General features: G+C 33.2%; 1 protein-coding gene across 2 annotated transcripts in view; it reads right to left on the reverse strand.

Annotated features, from left to right (window-relative positions):
- The window catches only part of LOC145263784 (uncharacterized), a 240,951-nt gene that overhangs the window by 52,029 nt on the left and 174,035 nt on the right, over positions 1 to 14,887 (reverse strand). The window lies entirely within an intron of this gene.

Below are 14,887 nucleotides of genomic sequence, written 5' to 3' on the forward strand. Positions count from 1 at the left end.
TGGCTGATTTTTCGATGTTTGTAGTCCCAGACGTCGATGTTTGTAGTCCCAGACGTCGAACTTCAAAATGATACCAATCTAGACATGCATACTTAACATACATACATACATACATACATACATACATACGTACATACATATATACATACATGCATGTATACATACATTTAAACAGATAGGTAAGATTTATATTATAGATATAGATTTATATTATAGATGGCATTAATTTGCATGTGAAGGGAGTGGCGGCAACAAGGAGGACGAATTGGAATGACAGGGGTTGGGTTTTTGAAAGCAGACAGCGGGTAAACAGACGTTGAGATTAACAGTTTGAGTTAAGAGGAGTTTGATGAATTACAGCTTTGGTGAGGAGAATTGCTAACAATGTTTTTCTCCTTTTTTTTTTTTAACACGGAGGCGAAAAACAGATGCTAAACTTCTGACTGACAAACAATATGGATTTAGACAAGCCCGTTCCACAGCAGACATCCTCACTGTAATCTCTGAACGTATATACGTGAATCACTGGACAAAGCGGGGGAAGGCAGAGCGATAGCTCTAGATATATCTAAGGCTTTTGACAGGGTATGGCATGAGAGTCTCCTCAGGAAAATTCGATCATACGGTATCACTCGTAGAATACTTAACATAATTAAATCCTTCTTAGATAAGAGAAAAATCCAGGTTCTTCTCGACGGTCGTACATCTAAACAATATGATATAAATGCGGGAGTGCCTCAGGGGTTTATCCTTGGACCTCTATTGTTCCTAATATTCATTAATGACCTCCCCGACAAAATTGCCTCTGAGATGGGTATATATGCTGATGAAACCACGCTCTATAACAGGCATGACAGGAAAACAAATGAACAGATATTTAAAGAAATGGCAAAAACACTAGAGGATAACCTCCAATCTGTAGTGGATAGTCACATTCAATACTGCCAAGACTAAACTGGTTTCCTTCAATAATTACAAGAAACCTTCTCTGCCACCAATAGCAATGGCCAGTGACTCTTTATTTGAGAGTACATCTTTCAAACTGCTTGGCCTAACGTTCACAGGAAACACGAGTTGGAACAATTACATTGAAAGCATTACCAGGGCCGCTGCGAAAAAGGTAGGCTCTCTACCGTGCTAGAAAACTACTAACACCCGAAAGTATCCTCTATAAGGCCACCATTCGCCCATGTATGGAGTATTGTTGTCACATTTGGGCTGGTGCATCTGCTACTTGTCTCTTGCTCCTAGACAAGGTTCAAAAGAAAGTCGCCAATCTGATAGGGCCTGGACTGGCATCTAAGCTTCAGCCTCTGTCCCATCGACGAAATGTTGCATCCCTCTGCCTGTTCTACAAGTATTTTAATGGTGAATGCTCTGGCGAACTGCAGACACTTGTGCCCCCACGACGTAGACACCCTCGACAAACTCGACAGGCAGCTAAACTCCACCCCACACAGTAGAGATCCTTAGATGTAAAAGATCTTTCTACTCGAGTAGTTTCTTCCTCAGAACCGCTAGACTTTGGGATTCCATTCCAGGTCCCTGCTTCCCCAACTGTACTGGCATGCAAAAGTGTAACGTGAACCGACATCTTGCTGCCCAAATCCCAACATAGTACCCCAGTAGTTGTTGCCCCCTACACCAATGTAATAAAAAAAGAAAAAAGAAAGCCTCCCAAACAAAAGTTTGAAGCAAAAAGAAAAAGAAAAAAGAAAAAAAAACGACGAAAACAACTTTTTTTTTTAATCCTTAAGTCACGAACAAAACAGATTTATGGGGTCTTTGCTAAGGAATCTGTCTGACCGGGACGAGGAGAAAGGCGAAATAATTAGCCGTAAACAATGCATGAAAGCAGACGATGGAAAGGGGGCAAAGAAACGGGAAATTTAGAAGTATCCTTCGTTTGTCAGGATGAGGACGGGGTAGAGCATACAGGTTGTTGAATAGTGTTGATAGAGAAGTTTCCAAAAAAAAAAAGGGAAAGAATTTTCCATGATCGGAATCATGTTAACCTTTAACTCCATTTCTGTTGACCCCGGAGTGCTACGCGAACATGGCGAGCGAATTTCCATATTCTTTGTTTTTAGCTTTTGTTTTTCAAAAAGTGAGTCACCATTTATCAAGGCCTGGATGCTACTCGAGGATAATGGGTAATGAGTGTAAGGTGGTCAGTGAGACAACAGCCTAGCGTTAATGCTGGAAATTGGGAAGGATTTGATCATTTAAAGTGACGGTTCAACACGAACTTGTTTACATTGGACTCGAAGACGGCCATGTTGAAATTAGCCGGGAATCAGGCTTGCGGTACAGAGTTTCACAGGCGGGCCGTTCTGGGAAGGAAGCTATGTTTATGGAATTTGTATTTAGATTTAAGCATAGATAAAAAACAGAGAGGGGGTGGGCAATGTAAATTTTGTCCTTACTAGCTCTATCGATCTGGCGTTGCTCATTAATTGTTTTTCTTTCATTTTATGTTTCGGATTTCTTTTTAGATGTGAATTAACGATTTTAATTATTTACTCTGTGAGGTGAAGTGATCAAGTGGTTTAAATCACTTCCATTTAAGATGTTGGCAACCTCCTCCCGTAAGTACGCGATATCATTCGAGAAATAATTCTGACTAGAAAAATATTGGGGAAACACATGCCAACAATAGAATTTTCGGATTATCATTATTAAACCATCGTTAAAGATTGTTTTGAGATCAACTGGAATCCATAAGATTATATATGTACCCTCACCGTTATTCATCTGGTTTATACACTCAAATACCAATTTCCCTTTCAACGTCTAAACTCTGTATCAGAGAGCTTTTAACCATACCATGTCAATGTTTCTTATACCCATATCCTTCCTCTTGTCCCCTTTTAAACCTTAACTTCGACGACATAGGGTCAAGTCGGTTTATAGCCTAGATATAACTACAGAAAATTAGATTACATTTATACATAAAGCGCCGACGAGAGCATTTGAGAATTTTTTCTCACGCTTTTAGTTTATCCAACATTATATTAAACACCTTTAAAAACTGTTTTATACATATATATATATATATATATATATATATATATATATATATATATATATATATATACACACACACACACACACACTGTGTAAGCAAAATCAAGACATTAAAAAAAGGTGTTGATGGCAACAAAAAGTTTATTTCATTTTACGTTACAATTGTTTCCATGCCCGGTCGACAATTTCAAACATTATATCATTTTAAAATTTTCAAAAACCAGCATTTCTTCAGACTTCATGAATAAAAACACTGTTGACAATAGAACATTGTTTGAAGCGAAAGAAATTTTCTTCACGGAAAAAGCATGTGAGAAACATTTACCCTTGGGGTAACCTCCACGTAAAGCCTATATATATATATATATATATATATATATATATATATATATATATATGTGTGTGTGTGTGTGTGTGTGTGTGTGTGTGTGTGTGTGTAAAAAGTGCATAAAACCCCGCTTTTCAGTTAATTCATTCCAGTATTTTGCCTGCAGGAATATCGAGTTATTTAAATGATTTTCCAACGGATTCTACCACATAAACATAATAGATTACCATATATGTATGACATGGATTTTATCTTCCAGCCTGGAATATGCATTTAAAAAGACAATTCATTCTGGAATATACCAAGTATTTATTTCCTTGTCTTTTTTACACCAGCATTTCAAATTTAATTTTCAATTCATTTGCTAATAAGCAACATTTTTAATAAGCCATATCTATTTTGCCAATAATATTTCCTCCAACGACATGAGCCATTCATTGAAAATCCATTGGTGGACTCTTCATCGAACTATCTTCCACTACATCATGTCGAGGAAGAAGAGGAAAAAAAAGATTGATAAAGAAGTCTTACTCCGAAATATATTTCTTTAAAAATAAACACCTGTTTATTTTATAAAAAATTTCGCGTTGCAGTTTTGGCTTCAAATGTATTTATACATGTTTTATTCTTCTAATACTTATTTGTACTCGTTTGTCAAACAATAAATTTTGTTGTAATTCTATATAATTTTACTCAGAATTTTTAAGAAATCGCTATAGCGATTATATTTCACTGTTTGTATGCACCAATCCTTTTCTGTATCTTGAACATAGAAACATTTTAGATAAGGTTCTACAGAACATCAAATCTAAGGTGGCTCATCATTGTAAGGTAAAGTCCTCAGTTTGGTTTGAAAAATCACCCCATCGTATGCACTGTAAATTTATTATGTTTTACAGATATTCTTATTACTCATTTATTTATTCGAAACCTTTAAAGTTAGCGAAAGATGAGAAAAATATAACCAATTTAGAAATTGACATAGTAAAATTAACTAAGCGAACATTTACTAAATACAACAATAAATATTGAACGAGGGAAAATAGAGAGCTCAATTTTGATATCATCATGGGATCCCAACTCAGCGGATTGACAGATCTAGCATTACTTTTTTAAGGAGAAAAAACTAATCAATTCTACGAATAAATATTGACATTAATCATAAAGTAGTGCATTTTCTAGTTATTTCTATATATTACTTAGATGACATAATAATCCAACTTTATATGACACAAATTTTAAATCTAATCACCCAGACTCATTGAAGAAAGCTATTATCCTTAGCATCTCTAAAAGAATTTCAAGATAATATTTACAACAAAAAAGTATTAGTCAGAAAAACGAAGCATTAGGTATGGCTGGATGTAATAGTGAAATAGATAACGTAAATGATGATCCAAATTAATCACGGGGTGAAGGATATAGAACAAGGACGCCACCCAATGTCATATCATATAATCTGGCCATGGGCAGTCCAAAACTTAGAAATTCTTATAAAAATCTAATAACCACTAATAGATCTAATCTGAAACACCAGAAATATTAAGAAAAAAAGAAGTAGAAAATATCATGGTTTACTCCGCCTTACAGTGCACACATCCATAACAACATACCGAAGTGATTTCAGCAGATTCTTAACAAGAACTTCCCACAAGGAATCAACGTAGTTAAAGTAAAAAATAAAAACACATTGGAATTCATTTAGCTTAAATTATATAATGCAAACATAGATAAGGTAATTAAGGAAGTTGAGAGAGATAATAGTCGAGATATTAATGTTAAATCACTATGCAACTGAAGAAATGCTAATGAATGCCTCTTAGGTGGAAAATGCCTTTTTTCTACATTGTATATAAGTTAAAGAATATTAAATGTTACGCAAAAACTAGTCTACAATTATTTGCATATAGCTAAATATGTACTCTTCAGTCTAAGGCCAGATACATACATTTAAAATAAATGAGAGAAATTAGAAAGTATTTTTTTATTAAAGCAATTTACTTTCTAACATCCCCAGTAATATATATATATATATATATATATATATATATATATATATATATATATATATATATACATATGTATATATATATATATAGTGGTATATCGGTACTCGACTATTTGTTCAAGATGCTTGTTCGAACACTGAAATGTTCGACAACCGAAACGATATTTCCCCATTAAATTAACTGAAATAGAATTAATTGGTTCCATTTTATCCGTAAACTTTAAGGGGTTTATACATTTAATTGTAAAAGAATGTCCATTTCTCCTTGTTGTTAAAATAAACAGTTTAGCTTCGTGTAAAGACTTTAGAAGCAAAGTTTTTTTTCCTCTCGCGCAATTAATTACTGTCATTTCGTAATACGCCTGATTCGTTCGAAGTATTGAAATCTATTGAATTTTTTTCTAACTTTTGGACACTTCAAGGTCCTTTGTTGTCCCATTCGAAAAAAGGGTCGATTAATCAAATCATGTGGTTCTGGTGCCACGCTGCTGTACTAAAAATAACTCAGACACTGTCTAGACTGTCAAAGAAGTTGCGATGACACTGTTCTAAATATAACTCGCGTCGCAAAGTTCAGACTCACGTGGCGACGTCGTCGGAGTGGAGCTCGTTCATCTCACTACACTTCAAAAGTATCATGACCAGTCTGAAATACAACATTCCATTGAGGAACACCACTTCTTGTTTATATTTGAAGCGAAGCCAACGGTTCTATCCCTAAAATTTCGTTCGACTACCTAAGCAAGAAAAAATCATCAACTTTTGGTACGAACACCGAGTTGTTCGATCACCGAAAAGTTCGACAACCAAGTTATCACTGTATATATATATATATATATATATATATATATATATATATATATATATATATATATATGCTAGTATAATGCGTATAGTACAAATTTATCTAGTAGAAGTTCCTAAAATAAAAATAAGAAATAATTACGACAACGTGGCATTTCGCCGTGGACTCTTGAAAATTCGGTATGTTATTGCTATACATCTTATGAGATGACTGACTAATTTTTATTATTTCAGGTTCAAATAAACAGCAACAGCAGTAATTGGAATACATTCTACTAAAGCCCGATGGTCACAGCTGGTGAATCTCAAAAATGTAATCTGTACGTGAGACATTAGAATAAGGATATGCAATAAAATTCTGTTTTAACTTGGAAAAAATGTCAAAGAAATTATGGAATGCTTTAGACTGCTTTTGGAGCATCTTTCATGAATTGAGCATAAGTTTTTGAGTGACATAAGCGATTCAAGGAGGAAAGAAGTTTGTGGGGGACGATAAGACGTGATGGAGGAGTAAGGAATCAGAACCCCAGAGTTGATTGGCCAAATAAAGAATTTCATGGATAAGGACCGTCGTGTGTATATAGAGACAATAAGTGCACAGTTTGATGGCAGTATAGTAACTGTATACAATTATTCGTGAGGTACTGAAAATGCGGAAGATTTGCATGAAGGGTGTAGTCCATAACTCCATATGTAGTCCATAACTCCATATGTAGTCCATAACTCCATATGTAGTCCATAACTCCATCCTTGTCACAGACTATTTGAGTAAGATGATTATCAAGGCAGTACCTCAACCTTCCTATAGTTTAAATCTTGCTCCCTGTGACTTTTGATTATTTCCTAAGCTCAAAGAAAACCTTAAAGGCTGTCGTTATGAGACAATTGAGGAGATGAAAGAGGCTGTGACGAGGGTCATTGACACGTTCGCACAAAAAGATTTCCATAGAGGCTTCCAGAAGCTGTTAGAACGATAAAACAAATTCATTGTAGCCATAAAAAATTAGTTCGGAGTTGACCAGAGTTTCATGTGCACTATAAATAAAAGTGCCCATGAAAATATCTGAAAACTGGAACGGCACAACAAGTGGATTGCAGCTAGAGGAGGCTACTTCGAAGGGGACTAGAGCTTCATGAGTGTGCTGTCAATAAATGTGGTCATCCGAAAAAGTCTAGAAAGTTATTGAAGGCACTCCATATGTTATTGATCATGTTTTGAAAGAACTGTTTCATCTGTTACCATCCTGTATGACATATGCGCGTACATGGACACGTATATACACCCTCAACGAACATTACACGACGATCACGAACTATATAACATGTACACGTTTAAAGACACGTTTAAAGACACGTAAATTTGTATATACTCGCTATATATCCTCGAGCTATATAACACATGTACAGATAACAGAAAAAATATGTTTTAATACTTTGTTTTTTCTTTTGAGCAATACAAAAACATGCCGGCATTCCGTAAACTGCAAGACAGCATGATAATTACCCAATTCTGTACAAGAGAATCTTTTGCAAGGTTGAGTGAAAGATGGTTGTCAAGGTAAGGTCAACGGGCCAAACTATAAACAAAACAGAATTAAACGATGATGAATTTACGAGTAGAGAAACAAAAATTTTTTTTTCATATCAGTTTGCTCTGGGAAGCCATGCGAAATAGACACGGCTAGTAATGTAGAATAATCTAAGGCAAATGTTAGTTCGAGATCTGTCCGTCTGCGTCATTAATTCAGCAAGTTATGAAGAAAGTTAACAAGTTCATAACTAGAAAACGTGACATTAGTCACTCATCTTCAATCCATTCTCTCCAAAGCAAACCTTGAAGGAAACATGGATGAAAAGTTTTATTCGTCCGAGTAAAACAGACGAGCCGATTAATAGCTTCTAATAAAATGCGGCGAAGAAACCCTATCAACGCACCATAGATATAAGCATAGTATTATTTCGTTTATTGATTACTCATTTATGGAATTGTAGGACGATAAAATAGTCTAAGAGAACTAATTCTTTTCTGTAAAAGCAAAGTTGCCTCCTTATAATAGGAAATTCCGTTTGGTTTTGAATACAACGGAAAAAAAAGAACGTTATTTACTGTGGCTATAGCCAGGCGAGTTCTTTGACAATATTTGAGATGGAAATTGATGTGGGGTCTTTAAGGCATTTTTGATAGTTATGTTATTTCTAATCGGATACACTTGATAAACATTCTAGCGCTCAAGAGTAGAAGTCATGTGCCAGACCAAGTCAACGCTGAACGAATAAATCTAGCGGATTAGACGCATTGTCTGACCTTCAATATACACGATCAAACAATTAATTAAAATTACGACGCATTGACATTCTCGCTGTCTCCGATATACTGGGCCTCGCACAAGAATCGATATTTTTAATCTTTCCAGGATTTTACGTATCTATAATTCCAACCTTACGTATATATATATATATATATATATATATATATATATATATATATATATATATATATATATATATACGGATATAAATATATATGCGTATGCATTAATGTATTTATATATATATATACGTATACATATATATACGTGTATATACGTATACACACACATATATATATACTTAATATATATATACTTAATATATATATACTTAATATATATATATATACTTAATATATATATACTTAATATATATATACTTAATATATATATATATACTTAATATATATATATATATACTTAATATATATACTTAATATATATATATACTTAATATATATATATATACTTAATATATATATATATATATATATATATATATATATATATATATATATATATATATATATACTTAATATTTATTTATACTTATATTTCTTAGGTTTGGAAATGTCTGCCTAAACTAATATATAAACATTTTTTTTTTGTTGTTGTTTTTATAGAATTTACATATCTGCAATTTTTTCTTCTCCAATTTCCATCTTTCCGATTTTGGAATGATAACTCATGGTATATACATATATATGTATACACACACACATACACATGCACTTATATATATATATATATATATATATATATATATATATATATATATATATATATATATATATATGTGTGTGTGTGTGTGTGTCACAGATTAGAGATCAAGTGAAATCCTGTTAGATATTACATTGAGGTAATACTTTCAGGATGATCCTAGCCAAAAAGGTAAAGCTCAATATTTAAAAAAATAGAGCAAAATATAAATTTAATGATTAAAGTTAAATTCTGTAAATCAAAATTCATACACATATATTTAAGTTAAGAATTTATTGTTATAAATTGGATTTCTTCTACCAACGGATCTTATATCGCCGAAGAGGATCACCATTTCGTATGCCCTTCGAAATAACAATATGGGACAACCAAACATTCTTGATATATCGGATTACTAATTTTCCCCCTGGAACAATACTCCTCCGACCTGGCAGTAATATCCCCCAAAATATTGAACTCATTCTGATAATGGACTGCCCAGGTTGTATGAAATCCTTTTTCTATGACTCTTATTCACCATTCAAATAACATTTTCAATATATGTGCTGAAAAGCAAAATACTTGTTTATTCATAGCTGAACATTTTGCTAATTGTATTTCATTTGCTCTGATGATATGAGCCATTATTGAAAATCTATGGATTAAGGAAATAAACATAATTTTTATCTATATATTCCTTGTTTCAAACAATAAATTCTTAACTTAAATATATGTGTATATATTTTGATTTACAGAAGTTAACTTTAATCATTAAACTTATATACACACACACGCACACACACACACATGTGTGTATGTGTGTGTTTGCGCACGTGCGTGTGTGTGTGTGTGTGTGTGTGTATGCACACGCACGTGCGTGTGTGTGTACATATATATGTATATACCATGAGTTATCATTCCAAAAGCGGAAAGATGGAATTTGGAGAAGAAAAAATTGGAGATATGTAAATTCTATAAAAACAAAAACTTAAAACAAAAAAATAGTTTATGTATCAGTTTAGGCAGCCACTTCCAACCCTAACAAATTAAAAAAAAAAAAACCGTCGGTAATGTCTTATGCCGCCATCTTAGTTTTCAGAAAAATATAAACATAGACATATTTTCCAGCTATCGTATTTAGAGTTTAAACAAACAAACAAACAAACAAAAAACAAACAGAAAAAAAGAAAACAATAAAATCCCAGAAGATTATATTTCTAAAAGAATTAACGTGAATATTCAGCTGAAAAAACTAATAATTAGATTCATAAGCTGATAGGAAAAAAATCTTCAACACACACACACACACACACACACACACACACACACACATATATATATATATATATATATATATATATATATATATATATATATATATACAGTGGTAGTTTGATTTCGTTTCCCAGAAGTACATCCACTGAAACAACATGTGTCTACCAAAAAAGTGCTCAATGAGTTAACAGAGCATATTAAATTCCTTAATATAAACAAACAGCTACATTTGTGCATACATGTTTCTGTATCCTCCCGTTTCAGACAAATCACGTCGTCAGGTCAAAAATATCGCTGGCCTTACGACGTGATTCCTCTGGAACGGGAGATTACAGGGACATGTATGTACATATGTAGCAGTTTGATTGTATTAAGGAATTTAATACACACACACACGCGTATATGTATATATATATATATATATATATATATATATATATATATATGGATGTATGTATATATATATGTATATATATGTATATACATGTATATGTATATATATGGATGTATATATATATATATATATGGATGTATATATATATATATGGATGTATATATATATATATATGGATGTATATATATATATGGATGTATATATATATATAGTCTTTGAAGTTTTTAACATTTGAAACCACACAAAAAATTATTTTTTATCATTCATTAAAAAAAAAAAACATCTAGTCAGTAAGTCATTTAATCACCTGCAATCACTGCATCAACTCTCAAATTTACTATAATACCAATTTTTATATTTTTTAAGGGATCATCAGTTGTTTACCATGAAACACTGTTTCGGGGATTTAAAAACAAAACAGTGTAGTACATCATGGCTCCCCAGCAGTGTTGATCAAACACCACCACCCTTAATCTTAGGAAGAAGACAAGTTACAAAAATTTTTTTCCCAATTTCCTATTCTTAATTGTAATTACTAACCTTTTCATAGTATAAAAATGAATTTCTTACCTGTGCGATTCATCAATTTCCACATTTAAAATGGATACATTTTTTAATTTTTTAATTTATCAGTCTTGTATTTATAAGATTTGGATTAATCCATTTAACTACTTATCACCCCCACTATAGTTAGTAGTTTGTATATTTACATTCTTATTTATTTAAAATTAGATATATATATATATATGGATGTATGTATATATATGTATATATAGGAGAACAATAGGAATGGGAAATGGAGTCACATTTTAATTGATCTATTTCGTTCCTAATGAATCTCACACTAGACGCTGCATCCCCACTGTGTTACCTAGCATATTCTCTACTCTTCTGATGAGAAGCATTAGACTTCGAAATACCTTGGCATAATAAAGAGTCCCTTCAATCCCCCAGCTAATTGTTTGTATTCCCTTATTGAATAAATGAACCAATATATAGCTTTTGTGAATTCATTTCCCAGTCCTTATATTCTCCTATATAAGCTCCAATGATATTTGTTGAGCTTTATATTGTCCAGATAAGTCTCCGCTTATATAATTGAGCACACTCTTTTCTTCTAACGCACTAAGCTATATATATATATATATATATATATATATATATATATATATATATATATATATATAGAGAGAGAGAGAGAGAGAGAGAGAGAGAGAGAGAGACGATCAAAATTATCGAGCACCTATAAACAAAATTAGATAATAGTTCACACCTACGCATTTAAAGGCTAAGAACTGTACGGTGAACAGTTGCGAACAAATGTAAAACATTTTCCACAGTAGATTGTAGTATTTGCTTTAAAGCCTCTTTCAAGAGTCTTTGCTGAGTTTCACACTAAATTCATTCTGATATTCGAAATGATTCATTGTCATACTAAAAGTTGTTTCTTATCATTTTTATGTAATATTTGATTCCTGTCAGTGTTATAATTATAATTGATTGAAAATGCCTCCAAAGAAGCGGTTTTCAAAGATTGAAAAGGCACGAATTTTTGCTTTATCTGATGAAGAATATACTCAGGTAGAAAATGTCAGGAAGATGGAATGTTCAAGGAAGGGAATTCAGGTTTGTATTACTGTACACATAGATTCGAAAAAGTTGTCAAAAAAACAAATATATAACAAATAAATGTTATTAAAGGCAAGATAAGTTACTTTTCTACCAAACTGGATATATTTTTCGTGTTTTTATTCAATGTAACATATTTATTCAGCTCGAAAACCACACAGTGTTTACCGATGTATTGGAACATTCAAGATGGCGTCTGATTCTCTCTTTAACACGGTAAGTTTGGGAAAAGATGTTATAAATAAAAAACCGGATAAAATACTGTTAAAAACTCGCTCAATATATGTTAGCGTGACATAGGTTGACATATATTCGGCGGGTTTTTAATAGTATTTTGTATAGTTTTTTATTTATAACACGTTTTTCCAAACTTACGGTGTTAAAGAGGGTGTGAGACGACATCTTGAATTTTCGAATACATCGGTAAACACTGTATGTTTTTCGAGCTGAATAAATATGTTACATTGAATAAAAACACAAAAAATATATCCAGTTTGGCAGAAAAGTAACTTATCTTGCCTTTGATAACATTTATTTGTTATATATTTGTTTTTTTGACAACTTTTTCGAATCTATGTGTACAGTAATACAAACCCGGGAATTCAAACAACGATTGAAAGGTACAAGGAAACAAAGTCTTTCAAAAGCCGAAAAGGACAATGCCGTAAAAATCTATAACCGCCAGGGAAGACAGATATTTGAATAGAGAACCCTCGTAGATAGGAAGGAAAGTTATTTTTTTATATATAACTAGCCTAGGTGACCGGCGTTGCCCGTGCGTTTGGAGATGTGTGTTGAACAAAAAAAAAAAAAAAAGAAAAAGGTAAAAAGTCGTAGTAGGCGTGGTCGGCTCCCACCCGGAGGATGCAAACAAAAAACACATCAGGTCAAACAGTTAGAAGAAAATTATTAGAAATGGGATTAAAAGGATGCAAAGGAGGAAGCCATACTTGTTTCAGGCTAACAAAAAAATAACGACTGGAATTTGCAAAAAAAAAAAAAAAGACAAGCACGAAAATTGGACACCTGATGATTGGGACAAAATGGTTTAGTTTAACAAAAGTAATTTTGAGGTAATTCAACGGCTTCTATTTCCTAAACTTTGAAAGGAATAATTGAAATTTTTATATGAATAGACATCCATAACATCCCTTCAAAATTGTAGCAAATTCTCAGTTTTTTCATCAAAATTTTGGCACGCCTGGAGCAGTTTTTGTTCGTCGTAAGGAAGGAGAGGCATTTCATTCTGATTTTGTGATTCCAACTATGACATTTGGAGAAGGAAGCATAATAGTTTAACGCTGCATAGTTTCTTCAGGCACTGGACAGTTGTATACATGCGAGGGCAGAGGGAAATCCACAAGTTATACTAACATGCTGGACAAGGTTTACCAAACCTCTTTGACTAAAATATTTAATAATAACGTGTACAGTGATGTAATCTTCCAACACGACATTGCCCTCTTGCCATAGGTTGGTTTGACAAAAAAGGGATTACAGTGATGAAGTGGTCCCCTTTAATCCCGAGATCTGAATCCGATTCTCACTGCTTTTCTCGAATGCAATATCATTTATAGTGGGTTGAAGGTTTCTAATATAAGACGCTTAAAGTATTTTTAATTTTGTAATATTATTTTCATGTTGTATAATTTTTATATTGTCAACGAGGAGCTTTATAAAATTGGAAGGGGCAGTTCTGTTCTTTTATCATATATATATATATATATATATATATATATATATATATATATATATATATATATATACGTTAAAGCGTTGGGGTCGACGACTTGTTGTCGATGGTGAAGGTGGAATACGTGGTTGCACAGGGACTGCATTTATTTGCTTACCAACCGAGCAAATTAGGCACAAGGCCGTTTTTTAATGTGAAGTGATGGGAGGAGAACGAAGGGAAACGGAGATCAGCACCCGAGAGGTAGGAAATGGGAGTTGGATAGTGAGAGCCTCTTGTTATATAGGGTTGCCCCTACATGGACCAGAAGGCCACTGCCACCAGGACAATGGTATTTGATTGTAGCATCTGCTGGAACAGATTGAATTTATTTGCTTCCCCACTGAGCAAATTAGGTACAAGCCCGTTTTTTAATGTGGAAAGGAGGGAGAGGCAGGGAAAGGGGGACCAGCTCCCGATGGGTGGGAAATGGGAGCTGGATAGTGACAATTGGTATGAAGGGTTGCCCCTACATTGACCAAGGTCTGATATGTGGGGTTGGTATTCATTTGCTTCCCCACCGAGCAAATTAGGCACAAGGCCGATTTTTAATGTGAGGAGTGAAGGAGAAATGGGGACAACTCCACGGAGAGTAGGGGAGCTGGATAGTGACAATTGGGGTAAAGAGTTGGTATTTATTTGCTCCCCCACAAAGAAAATCAGGCACAAGGCCGATTCTTAA

The sequence above is a fragment of the Euprymna scolopes genome, chromosome 39, assembly GCF_053919585.1.
Source record: "Euprymna scolopes isolate OS-2025 chromosome 39, ASM5391958v1, whole genome shotgun sequence".
Classification (NCBI taxonomy): domain Eukaryota; kingdom Metazoa; phylum Mollusca; class Cephalopoda; order Sepiida; family Sepiolidae; genus Euprymna; species Euprymna scolopes.